Here is a 17,233-nt window from a genome sequence, read left to right as displayed (position 1 = left end):
TTTGTAGTCCTCCTGAGTTGCCTGCCCCTTCTTCCAAAGGTCATAAACTCTCCTTTTTTTTCCTGAGTCCCAGCCAAAGCCCTCTGTTCAGCCAGGCCAGTCTTGTCCCCCGCCAGCACATGGGGACAGCCTGCTCCTGCGCCTTTAAGATTTCCTTCTTGAAGAATGTTCGGCCTTCCTGGACTCCTTTGCCCCCAGGACGGTCTCCCAAGGGACTCTGTCAACCGGTCTCCTGCACAGGCCAAAGTCTGCCCTCCGGAAGTCCAAGGTAGCAGTTCTGCTGACACCCCTCCTTACTTCTCTAAGAATTGAAAACTCTTATCATTTCGTGATCAAAATAACAATCCAATTATCGAATAATCAATCGAATAATGCTGAAACCCCCAGGTACCCATACACAGCAGTTGCTTGGTGGGATTGAGTGTCACAGGGATGTAGGGAGAGCCAGAAAAAGAGAGCTCTGCCACAGACCCAGAGGGGCTTCAATGCACAAACAGCATCAGGCTTTCCACATCATGACTCGCTCAGTTCTTGAAGAAGCAAATGCCCCTAAACTGCAGGATTTCTGGCACTGTCTACAGTGGCAGACTGCGAGAGGTCCCCTGGCCGGAGCATACCATGCTGCCATGTGTGGGTTCTCCCTCCATGGTGGCTGCAAGAGCAGCTGGAAGGTGGTGGGCAGAGCTACCAGGCTCCAAAAGGACAGACTGCAGAGGACTGAGAAACACCACGGTGAGTTCAAGGTTTGCTGAGTCGCCTGCCAGAGTCAACAGTCCTCACTATACACCAAGAGCAGCATTTGCACACCCTGAAGAATTGCGTAAGTACCTGACACCTTTTATGAAAAAAAAAAAAAAGCAAGAGACTCAAGGCCCCTGCAGAGAGCAGTTTAGCTCAAAACCAAACTGTGCTGAGAGACCTCAAGACTGAAGCTGCCGATTCATAACGCCAGTTCTGCAAAATCTCAGAAACTGCTGTGAACCACACAGGGTCTGTGGATCTTGGCAAGAGGCACCCTTAATAAAGAGTAATTTACAGCAAACTGAAGACTCCCCAGAGTGCTGGTACCTTTCCAGGTTCTTAGAGGCCTGTTTTGGTCTCATTACTGTGTTAGAGGGCAACATAAAGTGTAACAAAAAGCAAACATGAAAGAAAGGGTAATAAATTCCCAATACCTCGAGCCTTTACCTCCTTCTCCCCAGGAACCTCACAGAAGTAACGCGTGGCATCGCTCACGCAGAGTCACACTAGAGCTCTGCTGCACACAGCGCTGCTCAGGACAGACATAATCGGCGAGCCCTTGGAGCGATCTGCAAAAGGGGGTTGAAAGCAAGAAAGGACTGACCAGGCAGGCTGCTGAGAGCAGAAAGGAATTAGCGTTGCTACCTCTGGTAGGGCTGTTAACAACAGCACAGGTGGTTTTAGCAAGTCACTGTCCTGCACCTTCTCGGCAGACAGGTTTGGAATCTGATTAACAAACCCTTATCACCAGCTGTGATTTTTGTGGATGATAATTTCTGCTGGCAGCAGGAGAAATTCAGAAGCTGCTCAAATACTGACAGAAGAGGCTACTAGGGCACCATCTTCATCAGGCATTGCTTTTGGAGCACGGTTAATGCAGGTTTGATGGGTGATTATTTCAATACCTAAATACTTGAAATCACTACAAATCATAATACCTTTCAAGTGCACTGATTTTCATTTGCAAGAATTTATTTTAAGCCACAAATTTGCACTGCTTTTATGAAATCATATAGATGTTCCTGCACATGATTTTAGCTGGAATCAGTGAGCAGACATCATCAGAGAACATTTTTACTGTCTGATATTCATCATTCTCGGGCTAAATAACATTCAAGAATTTACTTGTTTCATCACAGCTCAAAGGCAGACAAATTCTGCATTCCCTAAAACAGCTAACCAGGACCAAACTGGTGACTTTCACCCTGCATGACTGTACTTGGTGAGGAGATTTTCCACATAGGAATAGGCATTAATAATTTATTTCTAAATCATAGTGTTTGCTCACATTAAAAATCAGCATACAAAATATTAACAACTACTTATGTCAGAGTCTGCTGATAATAATAAAATCTGATTTTATTATTACCAGCAGAAATAAAATGTGATGCATGCGTAAGTATTTTGGGAGTTCAAAAATCAATTCTCATTAACTGCAGTAGAAAAAAAGGATTTGATAACTTAATTGAAAAGAAAAAAAATCTGTCTTTGGTGGGAGTGAAATTAATTGGTATTAGGTAAAATCCTGCCAAAATCTGGAAAGTCACTCCAGCCTTATCCGCAACAGAAAATGTTTACAGATCAGGTCACAGCTAAAATGGACTCAAACACTGTGTGTGTTCACTCAAGGTCTTCTGGAAATGCCCTGCAATAAAGTTTATACAAATAAAGAATGTATTTGCTTTAAGTAACAGCTATAAAAGAAAGTACAGGAAGTGCGTGCAAACTGCCAGCAGATTTCTGTTAACCCACCACCAGAATCTCCTGCTTTGTAAATCCCACCCCACTTTCTGATGCATTGCCCCCAGCTAGCCAGGGAAGCCTTCAGCTCAAAGACCTGGCTTCATCTTAAAATAGTCTCAGACTATAAATGAATTAGAACTGTCTGTAAATCAGTTACATCTCAAAACAACAATACTTTTCCTTAAATAGCTTAAGCCATTCAACACCATGGAACTTCTCACTTCACTATCTTCCCCATAGCACCAGGATCACAAAGGAAGGACCCCTCCCTGCAGGAGATGGCTCCTGGGATAGGCACTGGCAGAGCCCTTGTGCCTACAGGGGCTTGTTTGGGGAAGGAAGTTCAGGCCAAGGCAGAAGGATGACCCAAAAGCACATGCTGATGGTCCACCAAGATAGCTGAGCTTTCTGCTTGGTCAGCACTGCCTCAAGGGCACCATCAGTGCTTCTGCCCTCTCAGAGCAAGAAATGCTGCTGGCCAAATTCACACCTCCAGATCTCAGAGACCTTCCCAGCTGTGCCCCCAACTCCAGCTTCAGCAGGGCAGGGCTCAGCCCACCATCTAACATGACCAGTCAAGGTGTATCTACTTCCCACAACTGCTCAAAGTGGTCTGGATTTCCCAGTGCCTCAGATGAGGAGGGTGGAAAGAGGACACTTACTGCAACAGTTAAACTGTCAGCCCAATACATGGGGTGCTTTAAAACCAAATTTTCCTCTGTGGGTTTCCAAATGTAAACCAATTAAATCTCAAAACAACCCTCTGAGGTAGGTAAGTATCTTTTAATGTCTGTTTTACAGGCAATAGAAAAGGGCTGAAAGGGCAGTGAAGTGATTGACCCAAGACCCCACAATGAGTCAGAGATAACCTGAGCCCCAGTTCCTCCTCAAAAACCCCTTTTTTTTCTCCTCAGGTCCAACATCTTCACTGGGTATTTACAGCAGCTGGTGCACCCCAGGGGCCTCTGCGCTTGCTTATTGCCTAAGGGACACGTGGTGTAAAGCTGGAGTGGGGACCCCTGTGCCCCTCCCGTGAGGCTTAGTGAAGAAGAGTGACATGAAGCTGCTGAGTTATCTTTATTGTAGAAGCACGCTAAGACACAGCGAGGCAGCAGAGACCGCAATGGCACGTGTGGGGCAGACCCAGGAAGACACCGCTGGGTCCGCACAGCCCTTCACCCTCCACCTGAGCAAGGACAGGCCCCGTTCACTGCAGAAGGGAATGAAGGCAGCTCTGGCAGTCCTGGGGACTCAGCAGCTCCCCTGATGCTTGACATCAACTCTTCCTTTACTTGCCCTAGGAAGACAGGAGGAGACAGTTTATTACTATAGTCCCAGACGGCAAAGGGACCTGAAAGGACCACAAGAAAACCTCAAAGCTGTGATGCTCCTGTGCTCTGTAGGGGTTCTGAGCCACCCGTCTCTCACCACGATGGGGAACAGCAGCACGCTGCTCTGCCAGCATTCTTCCTGCTCTGCAGGGACAGCTTGGCTGAAAAACCAGAGCCGGGGGAAAAGGAATGGGCAGAGCCCACCACTGCAAGCACTAGAAAGTTTGCACACTCCCACGGGCTCAGCCCCACCATCCCCTGGCTGCAGCAAGAGGAAAAAGCACACTGCAGAGCCCTTTGCCCCAGCCCTGCGGCCTTGCCCAGGCAAGGCTGGACACTCCAACCCTTGTGAAACACAACCTCCAAAGGACAGGCTGGCTGAGAGGGGGTAAGTCACTGCCCCCCCGCTCTGTACCTTTGGTCACAGCAGATCCCTGGTGTTTGCTGGCAGTCTGAACTCCATTATTTCTGGAAAGAAAGAGCAAAAAATAAGTCCATCCCCAAGCATGAACACTGCTGTGTGACACTTGCAGAGCACTAGTATCTGTGTGACAGCCCCTCCGGCCAGCTCAGCGGCCACATGAAACAACTGCAGCAGAGCCAGGCACCAGGGCAGGCATGTTGGGTTGCTGCCAGCCTAGGAAAACAAGACTAATTTCAGCCTGAAGCTAGGTGCTTTCCACACCTACTACCTAACTGGGAAAGGTCCTGGTTTTTTTTCTTTTTCCTCCTTCTGCCACCTTAAAAAGAAACATGACAAAATAAAGAGCATTGTAAGAAAACTGGGACTTGCCCGTTGCAACCCTGGGAGTTATCTGTTAAGAAACAAATTTTTAAAAAAAGGATAAACTGGATATGTCCTTTTTTCCTGACCTATTGATTAACGTGGGCAGACTGGTGACTATTGCATGGGTGATTGGTGGAAAAACCTTTGAACAAATAAAGGAACTGAGAGATACGCAGCATTAAAAGTGAAATGTACTGGAAAGACCCATAATTAATTCACCCGTATGACTCAGCACTGCAGGACCTAGCGGCCAGCTAGCTTACCAAAAAAGATATCTAAACCCAGGACTCAGACCTACATTCATCCACAGTAAAGCAGCACGAGATCAAAGGGATTTGGTTATGGCGCAGACCTCCCGGGGAAGGTGGTGAGCCCAGACACCAGCCAGCCCGAGGCCCCGGGGACAGGCTCTCTGCAGCAAGGTTTTCCACCACAGCAGTGCACAGACACACCCTTTCATGTCAGATCTCTCTCAAACCACACTGCTCCCATCCCTTCCTACGAGCATCCCTCCCTGATGGCAATCTGGTCACCAGGCAGGCAGAGTTGCCAGAAACACCTGGAAATCCAGTAGGAGCTTTGCAGGCAGGAGTGGATGCAGATAATGAGCTGTGAAGGAATAAGGCAACTTGGACACATTTTGTCAGGCAACCCAGCACCCTCCATGGATAATTTCAAAATATAACTCAAGGAAATACTACATTTTTGGGTAACAATTTCTTATCTTCCTCCAAAGCTTAGAGAAGCCTTTGCATTTTCGTTCTGCACATTGCAACTGTGTAAAACCACTTCTGATGCCAAAAGCACCACTGGAGCTGGTTTCCTCTGGGTTTTAGTAGCATATGTTGAGTGCCTGGATCTTCAGTAGAAAAGAGAATTCATTATACTGCAAGTTACCATGAATTTCAGTGCTGAAAATAACATTGCTCTGTTCATTGTTCATAAGTTTCCGACTAAGAAATAGGGAAAGTCTTTGAAGGACTCAAAAGGTGTTCCAAGGAAAAGGGCTTCCATAAATTTCTAATCTGATTCTTCAGGTAACATAATATACATAAGGAATAAATCATTGTGTGGAGGGGTTTATGGTTGGCTTTTTTTACCCCAGGGAAAAAACTCATCACTTTCCCTTTTAATTGCATTCAACTCTCCTTGGAATACTTAACATAGCTACAAGCTGTCTGACTTTCAGTAAATGGCATATTCCTCTAATTGCAAAGGCTTGAGAGCTGTAACAGCTTGGTAAAACACAAAACAGTAAGGAATTCCAGACCAGGCAGAGTTTTGTGGGAATCCTCCCTATTTTTCAGTTGTCATAGAATACCCAATCTCGTCTGTCTTGGGCAGTGTAAGCAGAGTCACCAACAGGCTTGCATAGTGCCTGGTCTCCCTGCATTCCCAGAATACACGAGCCAAGAGTGGCTCCATCACACTAAAGGTCGAGACATGAAGGCCTCCAGTACAATCACAGGCAAAATTATTTCTCTCCGCGCTACAATTTCATCAACTTTAAACAAAGTTGAGAGCACTTTGCTGCTTTACAGAAGAGGGGGAGAAGAGCTGGGATGTTTACTTTTTAATGTTTTGGGGATCTGCTGGCATCCTGGCACTGAGCAGAGGAAGGCATGGCATGATGCTATGGCATGATAGCTATCCCACAGGAAAGCTCTTTGTTGCCTACAAACACATTGATACCAAATTCATATTCAGAAGCCAAAACTCCTATCCAAAACTTTACAGAACTTCTCCGTTTGGCTGGTTCAATATTTTGATTCTCTCCAGGTTTGGAGAGCAGGAACAAATCTTACTATTTCCCCTGGGGATGAATATTCAGTTTCTCAAGAGTTCACGCCAATACAGAAGACAGTCCCCCCTGGGTGTTACAGGGCATCCCGCACACTCAGGAGACATGAACGCAGACCCTGACTGCAAATCAAAGTGCTGGAGACTGCCAAGCTACCACTGGTGGAAAGACAAAGCACAACTGAGAAATATTTAACTCATCTGCTATATGGGATCGCACAAGATGTCAAGGCTCAAGACCTTTCCCAAAAGTATGCCACTTAGTGAAAAATTTTCATTTCCCAACCATCTCTCTGAATGTTTTTTGGGAAATGAGCTCTTTATGGTTGACGCAGTTCTAGTCTTTCTGGCCTCACCAAACTCCCCAGAGGAAAGCCAGATGTTTTCCCAGACATGTCACTCTCCTACCCTACAGCCTAGGTAAAACATGGAGACCATGCCCAGGTTATATATTAAATTAAAGTCTGAACCTGTATTTAAACATCAGGACCATGAGCACCCCACTCCTGGGGCTCTAATGGTCCCACCACAGATGCAGGGGCCAGGCTGGGTCCCCAGCACACACTTGGAGTGAGAAACAGGATGCCAAGAGGCACTTTGGGTGGCCATTTTTTCCCACCTCTGAGCAACACCTCACCCCAGGGGAAAAAAAAAGAAAAAAAAAGGAGATCAGGGCTCCAACACCCCTCTTCCCTCCCAGCCTGCGATACATCTGAGCCCTCCCAACTTGCAGGACTCCCCAGGCTGACCCTAACAGTACTGCAGTGTGCTGCACCACATGGCTGAAGAGCAGCCACAGAGCATGGCTTTAATTAACCCATTAGTTCAGTTAATTGTTCTTTCAATTAACCTGTTGGTTAACCTGCCTGCAGGGTCAAGGTGTTGACCCCCAGCTATTGCTGAAGAGCACAGCAGGGCAGCTGGTGACTGGCTGCCAACTACTTCTCATTTTTCACTCTCCACTGTGGCTGCCTGGATCAGGCCCCCACAGCCTGAGATGGTGCCAACAGGGGAGTTTCACAAGGGGAAAGGAAAAGATTGATGTTTCCCCAGCCCAGCCATGGCATGCCGCTTACCACTTCAAGTGCAGGCTTTCGGCATTCACCTCGATAGTTTACCGTGATGTAGTTTGAAGCTCTCCTGCAAAGGGAGGACAAGACATTGCTTATTATTCACTTGCAATGCCACAGCTCTCTGCCATCGGCATGACAGTCCTCTGTGGACTCCTTAATACTTTGATGCTACTTCCAATATGATCGCATTTATTACTCCCCAAACAATGTTATGATCTGGCAGAAAGGGAATAGGGGACTCTGGAAACTTATGTATCTTAATTAGCTGTCATCAGATTAATCTCAGGCATTTTGATCTATGTTTGCTTAACAGCAAGGCACCAAGGACACACTTGATAGTGAGTCATGATATATCAAAACAAACACTGTGCTGCAAAAGACACTCGGGAATGGTGGATGGCCCTGTATTACTGAAATCTCTCCGCCTACTCACATGGCAGCTGAACACAAGTCACATTCATTTTTGTATGTTTTCCCATCAGTGCCACAGACTGGTTGTGAGGATTTGCTGCAGAAAATCCTTCCACCCTTTACCCCGTGCAGAATTCGATCACAGTCCAGCTGAAGAGAGAAAGAAATCACATTTGGCACTGGTTCACTTGCAAGATCCTCCTTTACGTGACTTAAAAGTGCTTACAAATCAAGCCTTGCCATGGGGCCCCTCTGCCCTGCAGAACGTCCACCACACCTCCAGCAAGGCCAGGCTTGTAAAGAGATAGTCTCTTGTAGGACCAGCCAGCCAAGCTTTTGGGGACAGAGCCCTCCCTGCCCCACTGCCAGGCACAGACTCATTCATCTGATCCACCTTGGCACCTTGGTCCAGGGCAAGTTTATTTCTCTCACCAGGGATCCACAAGAAGATGAAAACTTCTGCCACCTGTCCCTAGTCCTCCTTATCAGGGCTTTGATGCCATTTCATCTCCAAGAATGAAGATGAAACCCATTAGCCAAAATTATCAAAAAACCTCTACAGCAGACTCCCACTGCCCAAGGGCAGTGCAACACAGCACAACTTCTGACACCCAATGAATTCAGAGACACAAACATATATGAGCAGCTATGACTAATTAAGGGTGCCCTCTTGTTTCCTCTCGAGCATGACAACAGGAACATTTAGACACAGCTTTCCTTACAAACCACACGTGGCACAACCAGGACAAACTCATAACAGGAGGAGTGGCCTTTGGGGACCCCAAAAAGCCTCTCACACTTAGGTCTCCACCCTACAAGGACACCAGGGCAGGTACTTGCAGAGTCATAGCAAATTTCAAACAGCAGAGGTCAGATACCACAGCCTGTTCCCTGGCACACACACAGCCCCTTCCTCAGCCTGGCCACCCACCTCTGTTCCAGGTGTTGAAAAAAGACTGAGATGAAGGAGTGACTAATGGGTTCCCATCCCCTTCTCCGGGTGCTATAAAACATGTTGCAACAACTGCAAATGGTGCAATCAGAGGAGACCTGCAGCTGGGACGGAGAGGACATTTGGCCTCCTGTCCCACCTAGAGATGCACCATTTAGCACGAACTGATGGTTTATCAACAGCATCATGGGGCAGGAAGCACCACAGGGAAGGAAGGTTTCATGCCAGGCAGCACGGGGGGGTTGGTGACATTGGGGTGCTGTGATAGCACCTGCTGGTTAAGCATCACTTGCTAATTTCATTAATGTGCTGCTTCCTCTCTCATCTGGGTAATTACTGATGACATGAAAGCAGACATCACTGACCTTTGCAATTCACTGCTAGATGCCTTCCTATGTGCAAGACATTGCTGCCTGCAGTACGACCCATGTGCCTGCATTACTGCCAGGGCAGGCAGCCACCCCACCAGCAGTCCCACATATCACAGGTCCCAGCAGCCAGTGCCACCACTCCTTTGGCTGTGGGGAATTGGCGCTGCCTGTGACAAAATCCACGGGTGGCCCTGGAAAGAGGAGAGGAGCAGATTTGCTCTCTGAATCACCTCTCATCAGTCAGGCTCATCAGCATCCACTCCTCCTCCAGTGCTACCAGGAAATACCACTAAACCCTGAGGCAGACTGGAGTTATTACACCTAATGTTTCCTCTGGAATGCATCAAAATTGCTGTACCTGAACCACCTACTGGGATTTTTACTCAATTATCCCTTTTCTAAAAGTGGTCAGTGACAGGGGCTTCAGAGAGAGTTAAGGCAGTTCGCAGTAAGGTCCCTCCAGCCCCACAGAAACACATTGCCAAATGTTATTTAAATTACTGCATACAAATGCTGGAGGGATTAAAACATCAGGTCATTTTTTTTAACCATCCTAGCCCTTGACAACACCCTGTGACAGTGAGATCCACAGTTTAGCCTCTCTTTTCATGGTAACGTATTTTCTCTTATTAATTTCATATTTTCCACTTCTAGCTTCGTTGAAACTACTGCATTTTCTTTTTGTGGAGACAAGGGAAAGCAGACACCTTCATCTTCCTCCCATCTTATTCCATACACATCTATCACTCAAGTGTTTCCCCCTTTAGCACTCCTTCCCCTGCTAAACCTTGTCATCATCCCCTGGCCAGCTCCATCACCCTGCTCCAGCCATGGCCTTTGACTCAGCACCTTGTCAACATGTGAGAGGTGGCACTCCTTGCCCCACTTAGGCTGGATGCCTGCCCCACACGTAGCCACAGCTCAAGGCCAGTACCCTCATAGCTGATGTACTTCCATAAGGAACCAACACCAGAAGCAAAACTGGCTTAGAAGGGTCCCGTATGGGCACATCCAGCCCTGCTCCCCTTCCCTCTGCTTCAGTGCCGGGGATACAGGGGCTAGCATTGAGATACAGATGCTTTCACTCATTCAAACCCTTCCAAGGACACGAGGCCAAGTGAGACACTTTAGGGCCACAGCAGGAAGGGGAGCAGCTGCTGGGAAAGGAGCCAGCGGGGGCTCAGCACCAGCGGAGGAGCACCCAACAGGACAGGTCCCTGTTTCTGCCCATGCAGATGCCATCCGAGATGCAGGAGGTGGGTTTACCATCTGGTAGGTGTCGGTGTCTCTGTTCTGCGCCTTGTGGCCAGGTGCCAGGTTGCAGTTCCTGCCGCTCTGAGCCATGTTTCCTTGTGGGCTTGTCAGGGAGAGAGAGCAGAGAGGCAGCTCATCACACCTCCCCTCCAGAACAGGGTGAGTGCAGTGTGAACCCATCCTCCCCACAGACCCCCACAGCCCTTGGGGAGCTGCTTGCACTATGGAAGCACCCACCCACCAGGAGAGGAGAGGGCGAGAAGCCCCCCAGCCACATGCTAACAGGGAGGTAGCCAACAGCAGGACAAACGTTGCCCTCTGCACAACCCAAGTGCATGACCACCCCAGGTCTCTGCAACCCTGTCTGTCCACCAGCATTGCTTGGTGGGTGGGGAGATGAAGGGACTAGAGGAGCCAAAAGCAAGAAATCTCAGAGCAAAGGCTCTGAAAAAGCACTGAGTCCTGCTCAGGTCCAGCAGCTATAAAACAAACAAGAGTGCCTCACCAGTGCCCAGAAAGCACATGGTGTGCCAGGCACTGCCTCTGAGCCAGCGGGTAAAGATGAGCCAGGGCCAGGCAGCAGATATGCCCTGACAGGAGACAGGGTTTGCTGGGCAAAGATGTCCTGAGAGGGATTTTGAGCACAGCAATCACTGGTGCTTCGTGCACAGGAAAGTCAAGGGCAAAAAGGAGCAAGGGTTGCTTGCTTGCATGAAAAACATGCCCCACTCTGCACATCTCTTCCCCATCACCAGCTTAGCCAGTGGGGAGAAGTGCTCTACTGAGCACCAAACACTGCAGTGTTCAATTCTCCATCCCAGGCAGTGCCACTTGCATGCTACTGAACCAATTCCTGCTCCAATTAACCTCCTAACCACCCCCAGGAAAAAAAACATGTAGGTAGAAGGGAGCAGAAACCAGCGCCAGGGCTTGTGGGGTGGTCAGGGGGACAGGCTGCCATCCCAGGTGCTGCTGTACTCACCCTCTGTTCGATGAGAAGGGACGTCTCTCATTCACACCCTGCTGTGATCCTGAACCACCACAGCTCTTCTGCAAAAGGGGCAGGATCACGTTCAACAACCAAGCGTAGAAACAACTTTTATACAACTAGAGAAGAAGCAAAGCTAAAGCAGCTCCTGTCCTCCCCCCTCCTCCTCCCAGACTCAGGATGTTGCAGGGCTGTTCCTGGAGAAGCAGGTTTGATGCTTGCTCCATACAGGCTTTAATACCCACCAAGTGTCATCATCTGAGGGCTGACAGGGCTGTGGGGAGTCTGAACCTGCCCTTTATCTCACACATGGCATCACACCATCGGGAAAGCAAGAGGGGCTGTTCTGTCAGGTCCAAACATGCCCACTTTGTATGCTTACACACAGGTCCATCCCACAAATTAGCAAGGCTTTGCAATACAACCTGCTTCTCCCCCATCGTTAGCTGGCTCCAGCATCCCAAGCACCATGGTCACCCCAAGCTAACCACAGATAGTCCCTGGCCATCAGGATCCCACAGACTCTCACCAGCCCCTTTATCTGAGCTCAGGGCAGGCTCCAAGTTCCATCTCACCTGGTTTGTTCTCTCTGAAGTGAGCGGTTTGTTGCGCTGGGCAGTTCCACCAGACTGACCTCCTCTTTGAGCTTCCTTTTTGCTGAAAGAAGGGGAGAGGAGGAAAAGGGAGTGATATGGCAGTGCAAGTGCCACTGGGATCTAGGGCTGCCCTGTAAGTGTCATGCCGTTAGGCACCACTTCCCGGTCCACAGTCCCTGTTCCTGGTGGTCCTGTTCCTAATTCCCACCCCTAAGCCTTCTCCCTTCTCCTCACCATTCCCACTGTATGCTACATCCTGGATCCAGGTGGCTGCTTTCATATCAGGGCTCCTTCTGCATATGCTCTATGGGCATATGCATATGTAGAGAGAGAGCGAGCATCTGGAAGGCAAAGTACACACGTGGGAAACTCCTCAGGAGCTGCTCGCACCAGACAGTCCCCTGGGAAAGGGGTTGCTCTCTATCAACCTTGCTTCTCCTCCTCTACTCCACGCTGCTTCTCACCTGCCCCTGGGCCCTTTGTGCTGAAAGGGAAGTGGGAAAAGGGGCAATGGCCGGAGCCCTACTGCCAGAGCATCTCTTGGAGGGCCACTGGGATTCAGGACTCTCTCCCAGGCATCACCTAGATGCAGCTCCTCAGGCAGAAGCTGCGGTTTCACAGCAGCAGGTTTCCCTCTTTGCTGTTGTTGCTCAGAGGAAGCTGTACTCACAACTTATCAGCACACATGAGACATTTGTTGGTGTGCTGCTTGCCAGAGGAATCCCGAACAGGGTCGTTCTCCCTCGTGCAGGACAGTCGTCCACCAGCTTCAAACTGGGAGCGATACTCACTGCAGTCATCCTGCAGAAAGAAGGCAGCAATTAAGGCACCCTGTCCTCCTCACCTTATTGATCTTAGAAACATGGGGTTTTCTGCCAGGAAAGCATTGAACCATCACAAATGCATCACAGGAGAGCCTGGGTGTGGGCAAGAGAAGAGGGTGTGCGCAGTACCAGCCACTTAATATCTAAACAGAGGAGTGAGTCAGAAAAATTATGGGTCCCTCTGCCTGCACAGCACGTGTTGGGAGTTTTCTAGTATGGTCCGACTAATTATTATTCTCCTTGTTGGGCTATTCAAAGCATGCCAGTGACGTGATCAATACAGTAATGAAGTCCCTCCCACTTCTCCCAACATCCTTAATACACAGCTACAGCCTTTTCCCAGATCGTAGCTCAGATAATTTCATTTACAAAGCGAGTAGTACCCCCAAAACCAACCACACTTTGGGACATGTCAATCAAGAAGCAGCAGTTAAAACATAAAAGTACAATGCAAACATACTTAATAGACCATGAGCAGTGGAAGGTTGTTTGGAGAGCGAATGATTAATTTGTTCCCTGTTCAAAATCGCTGTACAGAAACTATGTTAATTTGCCCCTACTATGTAACATGGATGTAAACATTCAATCCCCCTACTTTCAACTATTTCAGACACTGCAATAGCAGATTCCAAACAGCAAGTACAGATAAATAACTGGATCCCACTTACTATTTTTTTACAAATTGGTTTTAACACTTGCGATTTTCTGCCCATTTTGTGCACAGGAGAGTTTTGGCTAGCTTGCATTAAGGTCCTTAGCAGGTCACTGACCTCATCCTTTGCTCCGCTCAGAAGTTTCCAGCACCTCGTCCTGTCTGCCAGGGGAAGATTTCCCCAGCATTGTGTCTTGCATCCCACCCGGGGCACCTCAGGTTTGCTGCCGAACTAACACTGGCAAAACACTCAGAGTACAAACCCCCACGTTTCCCTAGAGCCAAACTAGCCATGGGTAGGAGAGAGATGATCCAGCACGGGATGAGACTGCACCTGCTGTGGTCAGCAGCCACATTGCATTGCTCCCATCAGAAATAAATGTCACACCCCACTTCAGAGGGGCTGCCCGAGAGGCTCACTGCTTCTCCCCATCACCAGCGTGTGCTCACACCCCTGTGCAGTTCAGGCAATGCTTTCCCTCCCCAACAAGCCCCGGAAAGCTCTCCCAGCCCCTCTGTACCTCCATCCCTGAGACCAGTCCAGCATCCTGATCCTCCGTCTCCGAGACAGATCTGCCTTCCCCTAGAGTAGCCTCTCTCAAATGGTCTTCCTTTGAACTGGCATTTCTGGAGCTCTGTTAACTTCCCAACCTCTGCTGCAAAAACCTCGCTGAGTACATCCAAGACTTTCATTTGCCTTTTTCATGGCCTGTCGCATCCCTGACCCACTAATGCAAGGCTTTCTTATCCTTTGTCACTTCTAACAGTAAGGAATTCTAACAAGCAAGAATTCTTGTTAATCACTGACTCTGTGATCTTGCACTGTTATTACATTTTTATCTTGTTTCTATTACTCCAGGCCTCAGCACTATCCAATTAGTCCTGAGTGATCTGCTGATCCTCCCCTGCTGATACTGCCTCCCAGCTTTGCCATCAGCAAACTTCACTCACACTTCCATTTCTTTGTGCCAAAATCTTTAGGAAAAGCACTGAAACAGGATTATCCCCAAGATTGGAGCTTAAGGGGACCACACCAGTCCCTGCCATGGCAGAAATTGAAAGGTAAGTGTTGGAAAGGGACTTTTTTCCCCCCTCTTACAGAACTGCTTTTGCCAGGAAAGCATCAGTGCACAGGGGCACAGTGGCTGCAGAGTGGCAGGGCAAAGGTGGCAAATGGCAGCATGGTGAGAACAGTTTCCAATGAGAAAGGCTAAAACTGAGCTACAGGCCCATGGAGATAGTGCAGGGCTGAGCTCTCCTCCCAGATATCTCGAACTCTTTGGAGTTTTTCACCCAGATTTTTCATTTTAACCTAATTAGCACCCTCAGCAGCACTGGCTTCTCCACCCTTGAGCCAGGTTTCAGGACAGTACAGCACAGCTGGTTTCTTATTCTGATGGGATTTGCCTGTCCCTAAATCCACAGGTCAGTGGGATAGACCATAACATTCAGGCAAGTTGTTCACTTGGGGGATTCAAGAGCATGAACAAGAAATAAGGAGGGAAAGGAAAGTGGATCTCAAAGTTAAATCAGTAGAGACAGAGCAACTCAGTAGAATAATGTTGTCTTTTCTCCATCTTGGGTGAAAATCCAATAAAGTTTTATATTGACCTACCTAATACTTTAATCTCACCTTATCTTTTCCTTGTCTGTTTTTAGATAACTTCTGCTCATTCTCCCTTTTGCTGTAAGAGAAGCAAGATGAGAAAGTGAACACCACAGTGCTCCAGGGAGCAAGAGGTTTTCCCTGCCACCAGCTGGAGGAGCGAGTGAACCCGTCTGCTGGCATCAGCAGCCAGGTCACTCCAACAGCCACTTTCTCAATCTAACCAAAAAAGCTGTTTTTTTCCTCTACTCACAACTTCTCTGCACACATGATGCACTTATTGCTGTGTTGCTTCCCAGAGGAATCCCGGACAGGGTCATTTTCTCTGGTGCAGGAAAGTTTCCCTTTCTTGAAGAGATCCCGAAACTCTCTGCAGTCATCCTGTGGAAGCACCAAAAACATGGGTTGTCACAGCTATGCTGACAGAGAGATGCATCTCCCACAAACCCACAAAGAATTATACACCAATGAATTACGTTTCAAACACTATTTCGTTTCCTTGAGGCGTAACTCAGTGGAAAACCATAGTTTGCCTGATGTGTTCTCTTAAACTATAGCACGCAACATAAAACAAATAAATCCATATGTTTAGATGAGCACATTTGTCTTTTGCATCCTGGGTCTTTTGCATTTCTATTTCTAATAGATAAGACATGCAAGAGCCTGCCCAAAGGACCTAGGTTCTGCTCTAAATATAAAAGCAACAATTTCTTAGTGAATTTTGAATGAGGAAATCAGTTTTCCCATCTCTTATGAATGAACACACTACCAAGAATTTTAAAATCCATGCACAGTAAAAAGATGAAGCTGCAGGCATTAAAAAAAATTCTTGTACACCACCTTTCCAGGTATGCTAGAGTAAGAGGTGGGCATTTTTACCTTCCATTTAACATGACATTATGCATTAACTGAAGCAAAGCACTCTTTCACAAAAGGCTTTTGTAGCAAAACCTGCTTAAGCATTTCAGTCTGGTCTTTAATTTCCTCTGAACAGATTTCCTTTGACTTTCAGGACACGCAAGCAGGTTTGTAGCATAAGAAACACATGCTACATATGAAGCCTTTAGGATCCTTTACGCAGCACTTTAATGTTATCTGCCATGTGATCTGCATTTTTTCCACCCCTCACATTGTGTAAAGGAGATGGTTTGATAACTTATCCCAGCTCTGCAGATGGGGAAGTCAAGCCCAGAAAATTACTTGCCAAAAGCCAGACAGAAAACCTGTGGCTGAACAAAGAAATTCAGCATACGTCTCTTCCTGACACTGTAAAACTGTCCTTCTGCCTTCAGGACCACACTTTGGCAAGTCAGGTGTTTAAAAAAGCTCTCCCTTAGGACAGCTATGCTTTACAAAGCCTTTAAATCGCCCAGACACACAAGAACTAGAAAGCTACCCTGCTTAACCAAATGTAAAAAATACATCACTGCAACCAACGCTATCTGATGGAAACCAATTCACTCCTACCTAGAATAAAAACCCAAGGCTCAAAAAGGCAAGTCCCTCCACATAAAGACCTGCTACCTAGAAAAACAGCTATGGGTAAAAGAAACCTGCTAGGCACATCAACAAGATAAACAAGGGACAATTAGAGCCAGCCTGCTCCCACACCCTGCCCTAGTCACAGCTCACATGCACCATCATTGTTATTAATTATTTGTCAGATGCCAATGGTGTGCCTTATAAATAGGCAGGTATCCTCCTTAGCCTATACTCTGGGTCAGGCACAGACCATATGTGCCATGTCGGTAATTGCCTGATAGGGACTAGATTGCCTGGGAGGAGCCACGAGGAGTTTTAGTTTCTTTTATGCTCATGGATGGCACAAAGCCTCACGCTGCTTCGGACCCTCTTGCCAAGGCAGAGCATGTTTGCCCTGCTCCCATTGCAGACACATCGCCAGGCCCTTCCACATCGGCCAAGCCAGCCTTTCCCACGCCGCAGACAAGGGAACACACTCAGCAAGTGGATCAGGGGCAGAAGACACAATGCCACCGCATCATCCTGCTCCTGGCGTGCCGATAAAACTGGCTTTAGTAGCGATGTTTCACCTCACCTCTCCCGAGGAGTTCACATTCCTGTTTGCCTCTCCACCACTCCCTTT

At 47.9% G+C, this 17,233-nt stretch overlaps 1 long non-coding RNA gene across 1 annotated transcript; it reads right to left on the bottom strand.

Annotated features, from left to right (window-relative positions):
* Positions 1-4,230: 4,230 nt before the first annotated feature.
* Positions 4,231-7,987, bottom strand: LOC103924902. The gene is made up of 3 exons (XR_664006.1): positions 7,909-7,987; positions 7,479-7,542; positions 4,231-4,283 (listed from the first exon to the last, which is right to left on the bottom strand). It is a non-coding gene; the product is annotated as an uncharacterized LOC103924902 (long non-coding RNA).
* Positions 7,988-17,233: the final 9,246 nt, after the last annotated feature.

Source organism: Pygoscelis adeliae, unplaced genomic scaffold (genome assembly GCF_000699105.1).
Source record: "Pygoscelis adeliae isolate BGI_AS28 unplaced genomic scaffold, ASM69910v1 Scaffold431, whole genome shotgun sequence".
In the NCBI taxonomy this organism is placed as follows: Eukaryota; Metazoa; Chordata; class Aves; order Sphenisciformes; family Spheniscidae; genus Pygoscelis; species Pygoscelis adeliae.
The sequence above is the reverse complement of the archived record's forward strand: the minus strand, read 5'-3'. Positions and strand labels throughout refer to the sequence as shown.